General features: G+C 40.8%; 1 protein-coding gene across 2 annotated transcripts in view; it reads right to left on the bottom strand.

Moving 5' to 3' along the window:
• Positions 1 to 15,089, bottom strand: part of LOC101918121 (transducin-like enhancer protein 1) — a 160,685-nt gene that overhangs the window by 52,208 nt on the left and 93,388 nt on the right. The window contains exon 21 of one of the 2 annotated variants that reach the window (XR_008744952.1): positions 9,036 to 10,910. The exons of the other annotated variant lie outside the window; for it this stretch is intronic. The gene's annotated coding sequence lies outside the window, so the exon portion shown is untranslated. Of the gene's footprint in view, positions 1 to 9,035; positions 10,911 to 15,089 lie in introns of those variants that run through there. 2 annotated transcript variants of the gene reach the window in all.

Here is a 15,089-nt window from a genome sequence, read left to right as displayed (position 1 = left end):
TGCAATGGCAGTGACTAGAGAGACGAGCAGGTAAAAACTTCTGCCAAGCCGTAAATATCCTTTTGCAATGTTAACTGTCAACTGATAGTGGTATTACAGATGCACTGTTTAGTTGGGGGGTGGAGACTGCTATTTTGCTTATTCTACATGACTGTGTACCTTACTATGGTTTTGTGTTTATTATTATTTTTTGGCAAATTAAGTAATTGTTTGTGTAAATGGAGTGTGTGTACATTTAAAAAAAACCCAACTATTCTTACATCAGTAACGGGCATGTAATTCTTGTTTCTCTTGCTTATTCAAAATTATAACCTCAGATACAAAATAATTCACATTTTAGTCACTGAAAAAAATGATCTGATTCTCAAAATTGGAATATGCTTAGCCAGCTCTGCTGCCTTCAGCAAAATGGGGGCACCTTAAGTTCTTTATAGGATTTAATAACAAATATCTGCAAGTGTGAATGAACTCATTAGATGTCTGAGCGTGTTCTTTTCTCCTCCATTATTATTCAGACTTCTTTCCCACCCAGAAAAACATTGATGTCAATATCACTCAGGTATGTTCTTGTTTTCTGTGGTTTTTTTTAATCCATGAAGTTTATTGTACCTCCCTCAGTCTACTTGATTGTTTCTCCAGATTAAACTGGCATGAAATGCAGTTACCACACAAATACTGCTAGCCCTAACTAAAGAAAGCTGTCATCTCAGATAGCTATAGCCTGTTACCTAAAAACCCATCAGATTCTTAATCCAATGATCATTTAAAATAAATCCATTCTATCACAGAATTATAGAATCGTATAATGCAAAGGCAATGCATTACAATTTGAATTGTTATGTGTACTTTCATATGGTAAGGACACTTAACTTAGTTATAATATCCATATGTGCAAAGTCAGCTCAAAAACATTTCCCTAAACAAGCTTACAAATTAGAACAGCTTTGGTGACAGCTGCGTGTGTACCAAAAGTTTTGAAATCCAAGTACCTACCATGCTGAAAAGGATCTTATTTCATTATACCCTTCTCCAATTTACATACTTATCCAATTCACCTTTGGACTCAAAGCACATAATTTAAACAAGAACAGAAGAGCAGGCTCTTGGAACACAGACACAATAACCTACATCTATATCATCACATAAACATATCATTGTAGAAACATGCAGTACTATAATTACAGTGTGCAGGAAAATAAAGCACTTATCATGTTATTGTTTGATTTAGCCCCTGCATGCCAGCTGAATGCAACCCTTAGAAGGCTTTGGGAAAATGGAGGGGCTAGTGAGCCACATCTGCCGAAGGAAGGAAACAATTCTGAAGCAGTAGAAACGTGGAGTATGTATATTCCTATTACTTCCTCTATCTCTAACTTTCATGGTGGGATGATAACTTTTTGCAAGTATTTTCTTTTCCAAAAATGCCCTCAGAAACATGTAAATATAATTTTAATTGTATAAATTGTTCTTGGTGCTTTGGATGATTCAGCAATACTCCAAGCCTCAACTCTCGTATCGCTCACAAACCTCCACTGGGGAACTGTAGTACATATTACAGAATCATTTAGGTTGGAAAATACCCTTAAAAACCATCAGGTCCAACTGCCAACCTAACAATGTCAAGTCCATCACTAAACCATGTCACTTAAGCGCCACAGCTACACATCTTTAAAATACCTCTAGGGACAGTGACTCAAGTGCTTCCCTGGGCAGCCTGTTCCAAACCTTCACCAGCCTTTCAGTGAAGAAACTTTCCCTAATACCCAGTCTAAACATCCCCTGGCACTACTTGAGGACATTTCCTTTTGTCCTATGGCTTGTTAACTGGGAGAAGAGACCTGCCCCCACCTGCCTACAAGCTCCATTCACATAGTTGTAGAGAACAGAGAACAATAAGGTCTCCTCTGAGTGTCCTCCAGATTAAACAACCTCAGTTCCCTCAGCTGCTCCTCATAACACTTGCGATCCAGTCCCTGCACCAGCTTTGTTGTCCTCCTCTGGACACACTCTAGCACCTCCATGTCCCTCTTACAGTGAGGGGCCCAAACCTGAACACAGCGTTCGAGGTGCGGCCTCACCAGTGCCCAGGACAGGGGGACCATCGCTGCCCTGGCCCTGCTGGCCACACTGTGTCTGGTACCAGCCAGGGTGCTGCTGGCCGCCTTGGCCACCTGGGCACACTGCTGGCTCACGCTCAGCCGGCTGTGGACCAGCACCCCCAGGCCCTTTCCCACCAGGCCCTTTCCAGCCGCTCTGCCCCAGCCTGTAGCGCTGTGTGGGGCTGCTGTGACCCAAGGGCAGGACCCGGCACTGAGCCCTGTTGAACCTCATACAGTTGGCCTCAGGTCATTGGTGCAGCCTGTCCAGCTCCCTCTGCAGAGCCTCCTGCCCTCCAGCAGATCAACACTCCCCCCCAACTTGGTGCCATCTGCAAACTTACTGAGGGTGCACTCAGTTCCCTCATCCAGATTCTTGATATTAAGCAGGGCTGGCCCCAACACTGAGCCCTGGGGAACACCACTGTGACCAGCCGCCAGCTGGATGTAGCTACATTCACCCCCACTCTTTGCACCCAGCCATCCAGACAGTTTTTTAACCAGTGAAGAGTACACCCATCCAAGCCATGAGCAGCTGTTTTTTCCTGCTGTGGGAAACTGTGTCAAAGGCTTTACTAAAGTGTATGTGCATCACATCCACAGCCTCTCCTTCATCCACTAGGTAGTTCACCTTGTTATAAGAAGGAGATCGGGTTTGTCAAGCAGGACCTGCTTTTCATAAACCCATGCTGGCTGGTCCTGATTCCCTGGTTGTCCTGCACATGCCATGTAATGGTGCTCAGGATGATCTGCTCCAGAACCTTCCCTGGCGGTGAGGTCAGGCTGACAGGCCTGTAGTTCCCCAGATCCTCCTACTGCCCTGCTTGTAAATAGGCGTCACATTTACTAACCTCCAGTCAACTAGGACCTTCCTAGTTAGCCAGAACTGCTGATAAATATAGAAAATGGCACTTCCGCCAGCTCCCTCAGTACCCTCGGGTGGATCCCATCCAGCACCATAGACATCTGTGTGTCAAGTGGTGCAGCAGGTTACTGACCATTTCCTCTTGGATTATGGGGGCTGCATTCTACTCCCCATACCTGTCTTCCAGCTTGGGGGGCTGGGTACCCCAAGAACAACTGGTCTTACTATTAAAGACTGAGACAAAGAGGGCATAAAGTACCTTAGCCTTTTCCTCATCCTTTGTCACTATGTTGGCATGACATTTCTACATGGCATACTGCAGAAAAGCTGAAATCCCTGTGCCCCTAACAAACAGAAAGACTCCACCTCATCACCTGAATTATTTTCTAGTATTTTGACTGAAGAAGCATAAATAAGAATGACAAATGATGCTGAGATAAGCAATAAATTTTAATTCCCTGACTTTAATGCTCCCAAAGAGCACATTATCACTACTTAAAATAGTGACCACCATAAAATAATTAAGTGTAATTAATTCTAATTCCAATCCTGCTCAGAATTTGTATATCAGGAACAGGCCTAATCTACCCTGGAAAAACTTAACATGCCATTTATCTGTTGGTCACTCTGTGTATAGCACTCATCACATTCATGCACATAATTCTTCTTCAGGAGTATCTGCACTGTTTGGGATCATTTCTGAATAAGTCAAACATTATATGGTGAGGCTAGTTAAAAAAAATTCTATTATTTTTCTCTTCCATAAATCAGCAAAAGACCTAAAAGTTCTGACACTTCATTACAACTGATGGCCACCTCTGAATCCTTCTCAATATTGACTGCCGGTGAGCTTAGGCCTCAAGAATTAAATTCTCTAGCATAGTTCTGTCATGGAGGAGGGCTGGAGCATAGAGATGCCAGTCTTCAAACCCTCCTGAATTCCCACAGCTACAGACCAAAACCACAAGCAAGCCATTTTGCAGATTGCATGGTGGGTCTGCAGTCTGTAGCAGCTGAGGGCATCATTTACTGCAGATTGAGAGGTCCATGTAAACTGTCCAACCAGGACCACAAGCAATTTATGACTCTTCAGGAACTGAAGGTGTGCAAGAACTGTGGCCAAAATAATAATTTAAGGGTTGGGTGCTCTTACTCCATTTCATCCTGAATTTTTCCAAGTCAAGTCATGAGTTGTTTGTTAAGATCTTTCTGTGGGAAATTTTGGCATTTCTACTTCTGGTTCCAGAAAGCCAGAAATTTTGACTTTTGGACCAGCTCTATCATCTTGATGTCTATCAAAGCAGATAATTCATCATCATAAAAAAAAGAAGCCATGGAAAAGTCAGAGCACCTTCTGTGCAAACCACATTACTTATTTTCAACGTGGGTCTATTTGATGTTACCAATATAAGAATTTTAACATAGGGGTCAGATCACACCTTTGCAATCTTCTTTAATTCCTTCTAAAGGCTACCCAATTGATACAAGGCAGCTAAGAACTGAGCAGGCATCTGGTGCAGGAGGGAACTGGGACCTCTTCAACTGCCACCCTGTGTGAGTGTAAGGAAAGAGGCAGAATTTGCCCAGGTGACCTGGCACAAGGTTGGCCAGCATCAGCTGCAGCTCAGGCAGCCAGCACGGGATGTGCCACACGCACCCATCATAACCTGGGCGCACAGACCACTCACACAGCTCAGCTCTCAGCAGAAGGCAGCATCCAGCTTGTCTGGCTGCACCACCAGTTTCCCCGTCTCCCCAGGGGGAAAGGTGCACGATGTCCTGGTGTCGTCTGGGATAGAGTTAATGCTCTTCTCAGTAGCTGGTACAGTGCTGTGTTTTGGATTTAGTATGTTTTTAAACAGCTTAAAACCTGATGTTTTTAGTTGCTGCTAAGTAGTGTTTATAATAGGCCAAGGACTTTTCAGTTTCTCAGGCCCAGCCAGTGAGAGGGCTGGAGGGGCACAAGAGACTGGGAAGGGACACAGCCAGGACAGCTGACCCTAACTGGCCAAAGGGATACTCCATACCATAGAAGTCACACTTGAGTACATAAAGTGTGAGGAGTTGGCTGGGGCCTGCCGATTGCTGGTGGGGAACTGGCTGGGCTTCAGTCAGCAGGTGGTGAGCAACTGTACTGTGCATCACTTGAGGGTTTTTTTGTCCCCTTTTGGTTTTGTTCCTCTCTCCACTCTCCTTTTCATTACAATTGTTGTTGATATTATTATTTTATATTACTTAATTTCAATTATTAAATTCTTCTCCTCTCAACTCATGAGTTTTACCTGTTTCCCTGATTCTCCTCCCCATCCTGCGGGTGAGCGGCTGTGTGGTATTTACTTGCTGGCTGAGGTTAAACCACGACACACCCCTCCTCAAGGCCTCCCATAGCTGCTCACACCAAGCTGATGCAACCGATACACTCACCTTGAGAAGGGGTGTTTCAGGCAGGAGCTACCTCACTGATGGGGTCACAGATATCCCCAGTTATGGCATCTGGTCCCAGACTATCTTCTCCATTGCTGCTGTCCATTGCGCTTCCTAGAGAAGATGAGGAAGCTGCCAGCTGGCACTAAGGTGACTTACAGGCAAGCAGTGGCCGTCTGGGGAGATGAGAAGACCCAGGGGTAGCTAGATTTAGTCATAAGATAATTTTGGTGTTTATGACCATATATCTGTGATAGGCATTACTCAGAGGTACAACCAGTGCCAAAAGGAGATCAAGATCACTGTGAAGCCCAAAACAATAAAAATACATCCAGATTTGGGGAGGGAGATGCACATATTTCATGCTTGCCTAGACATGACTCATCAGTACGCTCTTCTCCATGCAGCCCGAGGAGCTGCCCCAGTGCTTCCCTCCCTCCCCCTCCAGCCTCTCCCCTGCTCACTTACAAACCATGTCGAGCCACAACTTTACAGCTACATCACTTTCCCTGCACACAGCTGGGCATACTGTGCATAATAATTCAAGGACTACCATTACACTACTGTTAAATAACTTTTTGTCTGCTAATCAGGATGCAATTGGATTAGCTTTCACTGCCTGACCTCATGGCCACTTAGAAACACTGCTTCATTTTCATCACAACATTGATGCAACAAGGAAATATTATAACCATTTTATAGAGGCACAGAGTGATTAAGCTGTTTGCTCAGTCAGCAGCAGAGTCCACAGCTGAAGACATAAAACCTAAAATCCCACAACTTGAAAAATACAGTCATCCATCGCCTGTCTCCTTGACAACTCTGATGCTATATCGGAGAGTTTCCAGGGATGGCCATGTTCCACAGCTTCTCTCTGACGTCAGTGACCATTTCCCAGATTTGCAAATAGTAGAACAAGAGAAGGGAAGTATTACAGATTAAGTTTATCTTTAAGCTTAAGAAAAAAAACCTGCAGACTAATTACACAACAAAACCTCAGGGGATTACACAAACAAGTACCACATTGTATACACTGAAGCAGAAAGAAAATTGTCTGTGTACAAAGGAAAAATACATTTGGACAATGCGCAGCTATGTCCAAAGAACTACAAATAAATTTAAAGGTATTTATTGGAAATATTAATAAGAGGTTTTGATGACCCTGGAAATATCCTCTTAGGGGAATTTCCATAATCTTCTAGCCTTTAAGAGTAGCTCTGAGCAGAAATTTGAGAAGAGTGAGGCTTTTGAGTGTATTGCCACTGCTTCAAGTTCCTCCACCTCTCATTCCTGCCCTTGACGGTACACATTGTTCTGCAAGATATCTCCCAGTTCAGAAGAACAAGATGCCAACTCCCTGTGTGTCTTTCACCTCAAAAACGCAAGTTTAAGCACACAGAAAACATCTAGTTGCCAAAAAGAATCTTAACCTTGAAGAAGCTATTTTCTACAGAGAAACACATTAAAAGTGGGCCAGAAGGATCATGTGCCAGATATACAAGATGTAACTTGAAGATTCCTGCTGTTGCACCATGTCCAAGGCAAAAAAACCCTTCTCTTCCTTTCACTTGTTCACTTTACAATTAGAAACCATACAAGATGAAAGGGAGTTACACATTAACCACACAATTTCAAACTAACTATAATGTAAGCAAAAAAGTTTCAATGCTCCCTTCCTTGCTTCCTTCTGTTGTCTCCAGATGCGTTTCTCCCAATTTTTGATACAAATCATTTCCCCCTGTATTTTAAGGGACTAACCTTTCATGTTCTTTCAATATAACTAGTACTTCAGAAACATATTAAAAAGTTAGCACAATTTTTAATTTTAAAATAGCTACATGAGAGAAAAACAATCTTCTGACCATTTGTAGATTCCTTTTGCCATAAAACATAAGTTATTGTGATGGATCTGTCATTTTAAGGTAGCTATTATTGCACTTGGCTTGTGTAAGATGATATGTTTATTAACACTGTTTCAGTGAACAGTGTCACTGTTGGGTAGACTTTAATGTTGACGGTTTAGCCTGGCTGATCTCTGGTGAATCACAGAGATAAGCTCATTATAACTTCAATAAGGAAACCGTATATCACATGAAGGAACAAAAACCAAACAAAGATTTAGCTGGAGTGTCAGGAAAAATTGCTGTAAGAATACAGGATAAACACATTCTTCAGAAGAAGAAGAACACAGCAAAGGAAAAATACTGTTTTCTACTAAAAGAAACACTACTCTTTTTAGGATATTTCCATGGGTTAAGAGGAAGAGAAAAAAAGGAAAAAACTTAGATAAACAAACTGTATTTCAAGGCTAAGTGATTGGCCTTGATTTGGCAAATAGGATACAGGTTTATTATCCCTCTCCCTGCTTCTTTGTAGTTGCTGTCTATGTAGACAACTTTGAACTGTTTACAAACTGGAATCCAGAAATCTTTCTTTATGTCTAAATATTGACAGAGCGCAACAATTTCTGGAAAACAACTTAATGACAGAATGGCCTAGGAAGAATGATGGAAAAGACACCATAATCACTGTTCTTTTAGTGAAGCCTTTTCTATTATTCTTGTTGGGGGATAAAAAATGGCAAGGTATGAGATTTATGATGGGAAAGGAATCCCACTTTCTGCAGAGTTCCCCCGTTCAAAAGGAGATTCTACAGTATCTGCAGCCATATATGCCCCAGATGGTGTGACTTACACAGCCCCAGTATAAGCTTGCTTCTTTTCCTGTGTGAAAGTTTTCTCTGCACTCTTTTCCGGCAGTTATGCCCAAACCATACTGTAATCTGCAAACCCTTCACAGCATCACTGAGAGCCTGCCTCATGGTTTGCAGACTGCCCACTCACCTCTTGTCTTTTACTTTTCTCTCACTGTCCCATGCTTGTTCTGCAGCTGCACCATATGACTACCGTCTCAAACATCTTATGCTGTCAGCCATATGGAAGACTCTACACTTCTTGGAGTCACCAGCACTAGCAAGGTAATTGCTTGCTCAGTGATTCTTCAGTACTTGGTTGACATCTTGCACCTTCTTGTAATTTGACATCAGGCATTTCAGTATTTTCCCATCTTTCACACAGAAGACCCATAGGTAAAAATCAGTTGAAAATGAAAAAGTTTCCCCTCTCTTTTTGTTTTTAAATCAGAATTTACAAATCCCAATAAATGTCGCTGCTTACAATGGACACAGATGGGGCAGGACCACCTTTCAGCACTGTCATGTATAGAACTTCCCATTCAAGACAGAAAATGGCATCACTCACTTCATTTTGGCAACACATCAAGTGAAGAATAGTCTTCCCTTCCTCCCTCTGACTAGCTCCTTCTCACACAGGCAGTTTTCTTGTCCATGATGCAGACTCATCAGGAAAATCTCACAGTGAGGGACACTCACAAATTAATCTGTGCTAACACACAGGTCTTGGTGCTTGGGTATTAGCTTGTTTCTTTTCCCATAGAGACCAACATATTCTTACCCCACAGTTTCCTTCGCTTCCTCCAGAGAATGAGAAGTGTTTGTATGTCTCAAACACATGCAAGTGCATTTTTCCCCCCAACACCTTTTAAAACAATCTTTTTGAGTCTTGGATATTTAATGTAACATTTTCATTTTTGCAGGTAAAAGCAGCTTGAGACGCTTTAACTATAGACCTCAGATGTCCTCAGGAAATTCAAAGTACTTTAGCGAAGCTGTTCTCAGTTTCAATAACGTGGGTGTTTGGAATTAGCACTTGTCACATTTATCTTATGTTAGAGTGGTTACAAATGCATCACTGAAACCATGACACTTTAACAAGCTGCCACATAGATTAGTACTACCTAGCTTTTACGTGGCATTTTAGCTGTGAATCTCAAAGCAGACTACAGAAGATGGTAAGCAACATGCCATTTAGCAGACAGAAAAGAGTGAGAGACTGTGTGGTGAAACAGCCTGCCAGAGACTACTCAGGAAAACAGCTCCTTCTGGCCACTGAAAGTGGGGTCAGTAACATCCTGAACATGGGTGCTCCACCCCTGCCCGCCAGCAAGCCTTCAGAAACACCTTACAGCCGTGCATCTGAAGAGCCGGGTTTCCATGCAACGTTATGGATGTCAATGTCTTGTTGCTGCAAAAGAGAAAAGGCAAGGCACAAGGGTCCCTGCATGAATCAATTTCCAGAGATTGGCCTTCTAGAATGTTTTTTCAGTTGGGTTTTCACCAGGAGTGCTCTTCCATTCTAGCATACTCCAGTGCCATATTTTGAACTCCACTGAAACACAATACTACTGCTGAAGCCACTAGAAACCTTCCCAATTTGTACCTGCAAACCAAAGTAAGACTCTAACCAAGATGGGTTCCCATATGAAAACACCAGTAACCACATTAAAATGCAATATATTTATTTAGCAGACAATTACAATCAAACTGGCTTTCAGCCACTCACACTAGTATGCTGTGCCGTACCGTATCTTCCTTCAATAGAAGATATTGAACCTTTTTTTACTAATCATGCAACCTCCAGCATTGACAAAAGACAGGTTAAGCAAGAGAAAAAGAAAAAAGAAAAAAAGAAAAAACCCAGTAAGTTTAAACAGCCTTTTGATAGAATACAACAAAGGTAGTTTATGCCAGTTTAGAGTCAAGATGGCAAAAATAGCAGGACCCTAGTTCTCAAAGTCAACCCCTTTTTTAAACGTTTATTACAAAACATTCTTGTGAGAAAGCTGTGGCTTGAACAAACAAAATTCCAGCTACAAATTTCAAGAAAGAGAAATCTCTGAAGCCAAACTGGATATCCAGAACTGAAATTCATGGCTACTTATAGTAGGAAGCAAATGCATAGCATGCATATAAAGGACCATGCTTAAGCAACTTTGAACCCCTATACATCTGACATGTTTGAAAAATACTCAAAAGGCATCTCAGAGAGGACCACATCTGTGCGTGCCTCAGTACCACCTCTTCTGTTTCAGCAACATCTAAAAATTTGCTAAGGTTGGAGAAGGAATTGGTGTGACACAACATAGACCTTCTGTTGCCTATTTCTAAGTCTTTTTGCATACTTTGAAGAGCTGATTCATGCTGCTTCAGCCATATAACATGGTTTAAAAGTAGCTGGAGTGAGAATTCAAATCCTGATTTGCATAACCAAGGTACAGCATTCAAAATAGAGTAAAAAACACTCTATTTTTGAACTGTTGGACTTTCATGGAAATGGCAGAGTTCAAAACAGAACTTTTGTTTCCTCCTCAAAACTACTCAATATATTAAGAAGAAAGGTGCAAGGAGAAGACAAATTTTTAAAGGACAATATAAGTTTAAAAAATATACTTCATAATGATATTATATGGGGCTTCTAGCTTCACGATTTCATGCTCATATTCTCCTGTGTAGATAAGTCTTCCCATTTAGTCCAAGTTCTCCTGTTTTGCATCACTTGTACCTCACACTGGTTGTGTTCTCCTCCCTGCTCCCCCCACTGAAGCCCAGTCAGGACTTGTGAGCATTAGGGAGAAGAGGAACCTGAGGACCCAGAAGACTGCAGCATCTGAGAATAAAAATAATTACATTTTCAACAATAAAAACAGATTTGCTGTGGAGATGACAACATGCTTCTTGAAAAAAAAAAATCAAATTTTCAGTTAGCTTTAGTTACAATCAGCAAAACCCTTTTTATTGGTAGCGGGCCAACAGCTATTTTAACAAAATTTCTGCAATTAATCATTTCAACAACAAATAAAAATCATTATATATATATAAAATTATATATTAATATAATTAGATATCCATGTGGAGGTGATATGCACTTTAAAGGAATTACTTTGAAAACAAGCAGGTTAATATATTTCTTGTACTACAATTTTCAATTTGCCAGCTTCACAGATTATGAATTTCAGTGTCCAAGTAACTCTGTCCTCCCCTTGATATTTACTGTATATACATACAAGTGCATGGGGTAAGTGGAATCATTCAGTACATCACACTTAAAATTCACAGCCAGAATATTCCAGTATTTCATATCAAGCACTAGCTGTCAAAGTAGAGAAGTTATCTATCAGTATTTGTATCCATGCATTGGTAAGTTTATGCATTTCCTTCTGGGTGAAGGGCTTTTCTTTTGATTTACCTAATGTAATTTATTCTTTTAAAAACCTTGAGAAACTGACAATAATGCTACCATTTTGGGCTAAGAAAGGAACTCTCCATATTGTCTAGATGAAAAGCCAAAAATAAACAAAAGATAAAAGTAAGAATCTGATATTCAGAGTCTTTAATGGCACATAAGATGGTGCTCAAACCATCCCACTTTTAACTTTAAAAAAAAAATAATGGAAAAAACAACCAGAAATATGAGAGTTCAAGGACATCTTATTCCCTGAGCTAATACTTGGAAAACACTATATTCTAGAAGCAATTCATAAAGCTGTCTATATCATCTTAAGATAGAGGAGGGGGGAAAGGAAATTTCAGTCAGCATCATGACCCATATAAAAGAAATACAGTAAGTAAAATTACTAGAATACTAAAATAATCCTCCAGGGATTACTACAATGAATAGATGTTGGGATTTTTTTCTTAGAGGATAAGGGTTAAGAAAAAGTGGTTCCAGGCTCACAGGATAATATTTATGCTACTCTCTGAGTTACAAACTCCATTTGCCTTTCTATGCTCCAAATTCAGATCTATAGAAATTGCTCAACTTTGTTACTAGTGTTTTCTACATACTCTCAAGGCCACTTTCTTCCTTCTCATCTTTTTTCTTACCAGTTTCTTAAAACCGTATTAGAAATTGTTAGGAAGAAAAAAAATTTATTAGCTGAACTAAAAGTTGGAAGCATTTTTTTCATAGAGAAACGACAAATTTACTCTCCACCCAAAAGTTAAAAGTAAAAGAGAAAATTCCAACCTAATTATGTACACTTGTTTGCCATAATGGCTTTTTCCCTGGGCTTTCTTTAAAAAATAAAGTTCAGCACACACTTCCCACTGAAGCTTAAGCTTTCAAACAACAAAAAATTCAATCATTTCCTACCAATCTCAAAAAGTCTTAGCGCACAAGAGACTACAAAAAGGCTAACAAATCCCAGAAAAAAAAAATGAATCAAAAAACTTTCCTTGAGAATGTAACCATCTAAACCAGCAAGTTAGCCAACTCTAATCACTCTCCTTCAGCTTCTTCCTTCTGACTGCATAAAGAAACCTAGTCCTTTGCTGAGCATCCTTTCTTCTTCTCCAGCTCTCTCCTCATTGCCTTTTCCAGCACCATTTAGTTCCAGCTCAAACACGTTTTAACAATGCTTGAGGTAGGCTGCAGGGAGTCGCACCTGAGTCTCACTGCCTTCAGGTATGTAGTAGCTAGGACAAGGTGAGCCTCTTTCTTGTTTAGAATTATCTTCAAAGGAAATGAAAATTCTGGAAATGAGGATGGGTGAAAACAGAAAGGGTGGCCCTTATATGCATCTTTTTCCTTCTTTTAAGCCCACCCTCAACTTTGTTTAAGGGATTTGTATGGAGAAGGAAGCTTTGTGCCACATGCCTATGCTCCCTGGGTAGAAAAGCAGCTCAAAGCAAATGCAATAGCCAAAAGTGGTGGACACTGAGTTTCAGTTTTCTGGCCTTTCTAGCCTCTGGGAAGGGGTGTTTGGCAGTACTCAGGTCACCTTCACATCTCTTGCTCCTCACCTGCTTACAGGCAAGCTCTCCCTGTTTGCAGAATTTGCAGGCCTTGGAACTTCCTCCAGTTCCTTCATCCCCCACATGAGGCAGCAGCACTCACATAACAACCATGTTAAAAACAATTTTCAGATTAAGAGTTAATTGAATCACACAATCCACAGCCCTGTTGATGCTGAGAGTGCCACCTTCCTGGCTTGCTTTCAGATGTCATTAAACACAACCCATCAGGTCATTTTTGCACTCATAACAATTTTGGGATGTATTTCCATTATTAAAAATGTTGCATATATTTCTGGTGTTACTTAGCCTCTGTTTTGTCAAATGCAGCTAAAATAACATACACAATTACAATCTCACATCCTTGTTTCCAAATTATTACATATTATTTGACAATAACTGTCTTGCATTTTGCCTTATGTTATCTTCAATAAGTACAGTTACAATTAGCAAGACTTGTTAAAGCACAGACATATCCATCCAGCTTTTGAAAAACAAAGCTAAAGTAGTAGTGATGCGATTCAGCTTCCCTTGTGGAGGCTGACAGCTGTGTAAGAAGCCTTTCAACACAGTGAGAACAAGTATTTCCCCTCCTTACTTGTATTGAGTAACCTGGAGATGTAATTTATGATGGATTCACAAACAAAATGGTCAATGGTTCAGTACAAACCAAACATAAGCAGACACATTTCTAAACCCGTCCGTCATGCTGCTTAAACAATCTGTTGATCCATTGAACAAATATATGTTGAAAGATTAGGCGGGAGTTGACTGCCATTCAGTAAGATAAATGTAGACTAGACTCATTTTCTGCCTGACTTAACACTTAAGGATTTGTATTAAAGGGGAGGGGGAGAGAATTCCAGCCACCTAGATCTTTGGAATGAGATTAGCCTGCCAAGGACCTCACACAGAGGTCCCTACCAGCCCTCTTTCACATACTGAACCATCTGTTTTCTGAATAAAATTGCTAGGCAAGTGAACTGGCACTCAAGGAGCACCAATTCTGGCTATTCAGGTTTTTTTCTTAGCAGAATAGAAAAAAGGCAGAAAGATGAAGTTGTATGGGGTACAGTTGTAAGTTAAAAGTCCTAGCTATGCAGTCATGGTCTTCGTTATACTGTTGTTTCACAAAAGAGTTGCAGGCTATTGAGCGAGAGAGAAAACTGAAGACCATTAAGCGGGGAAAAGCATTCATGCTGCCTGGGGCCATCCCCTGGCTTATAGTAAACCTCCTCCTTACTCGGCTTCTCCTTAGTGACACTCCTTCTAAAAGCAGGAGCTTTCCTAGAGGAAGACTCTTGGGTTTTTGCCAGAAAAATCCCTCACCAGAAGAGATGCTACTTTCTGGAAGTTGAGTCCAACAAGATTTTGGTTAAAGCATGATTTGTTGAGATTAGAAGTAGCACCCAGTGGGAGCCGAGCGTGTTTTATGACTTGTGTTTCCCATGACACCTGAAATAACTGGCACCCCCAGCAAAAAGGGCTACTGAAAGTTATGGTGGGCAAGCTGTCAAGAGTTCCAACTGTTTAAACCATCTCAGGTAATTCATCATTATGAAGCATTTCCTTTTCTGACAAACAAAAAAAATCCAACAAAATAAGAAAGTTTCTCATGTCTTTTTATAAACTTCTGAAATGCAATTCCAAATGTTTCAGGCAGGTCTGCAAGAGACTGCTGATGAGACTTTAAAAAGACAGTAGATACAGATGTTTTTGTCAGGCAGATCTGGCTTTTAGAAACATGGCATAGAAAATCTGGTAAAATTCCAGGTTCACTGAAGTCAATGGAAACATTTCTACAAGTTTCAATATATGCATGTTTTTACAAGCTTACGAAAAACATCTTTCTACTGGGTTTCCACAGTTCGAATCCCACATGCTTCTGGGAATGTGCCTTACTGTAATGATTCCAGAAACCTCTACCAGGTGCCTATCTTGTGCTCCTAGATCTCCTGGCAGAGATAAATTACTCAGCATCTCAGAGCCTTCCATCCCATGACAACTGAAATGCACTTGTAAAAATTTTGGAATGAGTAACAATTTTCCAAGC

The sequence above is a fragment of the Falco peregrinus genome, chromosome Z (genome assembly GCF_023634155.1).
Source record: "Falco peregrinus isolate bFalPer1 chromosome Z, bFalPer1.pri, whole genome shotgun sequence".
Classification (NCBI taxonomy): domain Eukaryota; kingdom Metazoa; phylum Chordata; class Aves; order Falconiformes; family Falconidae; genus Falco; species Falco peregrinus.
The sequence above is the reverse complement of the archived record's forward strand: the minus strand, read 5'-3'. Positions and strand labels throughout refer to the sequence as shown.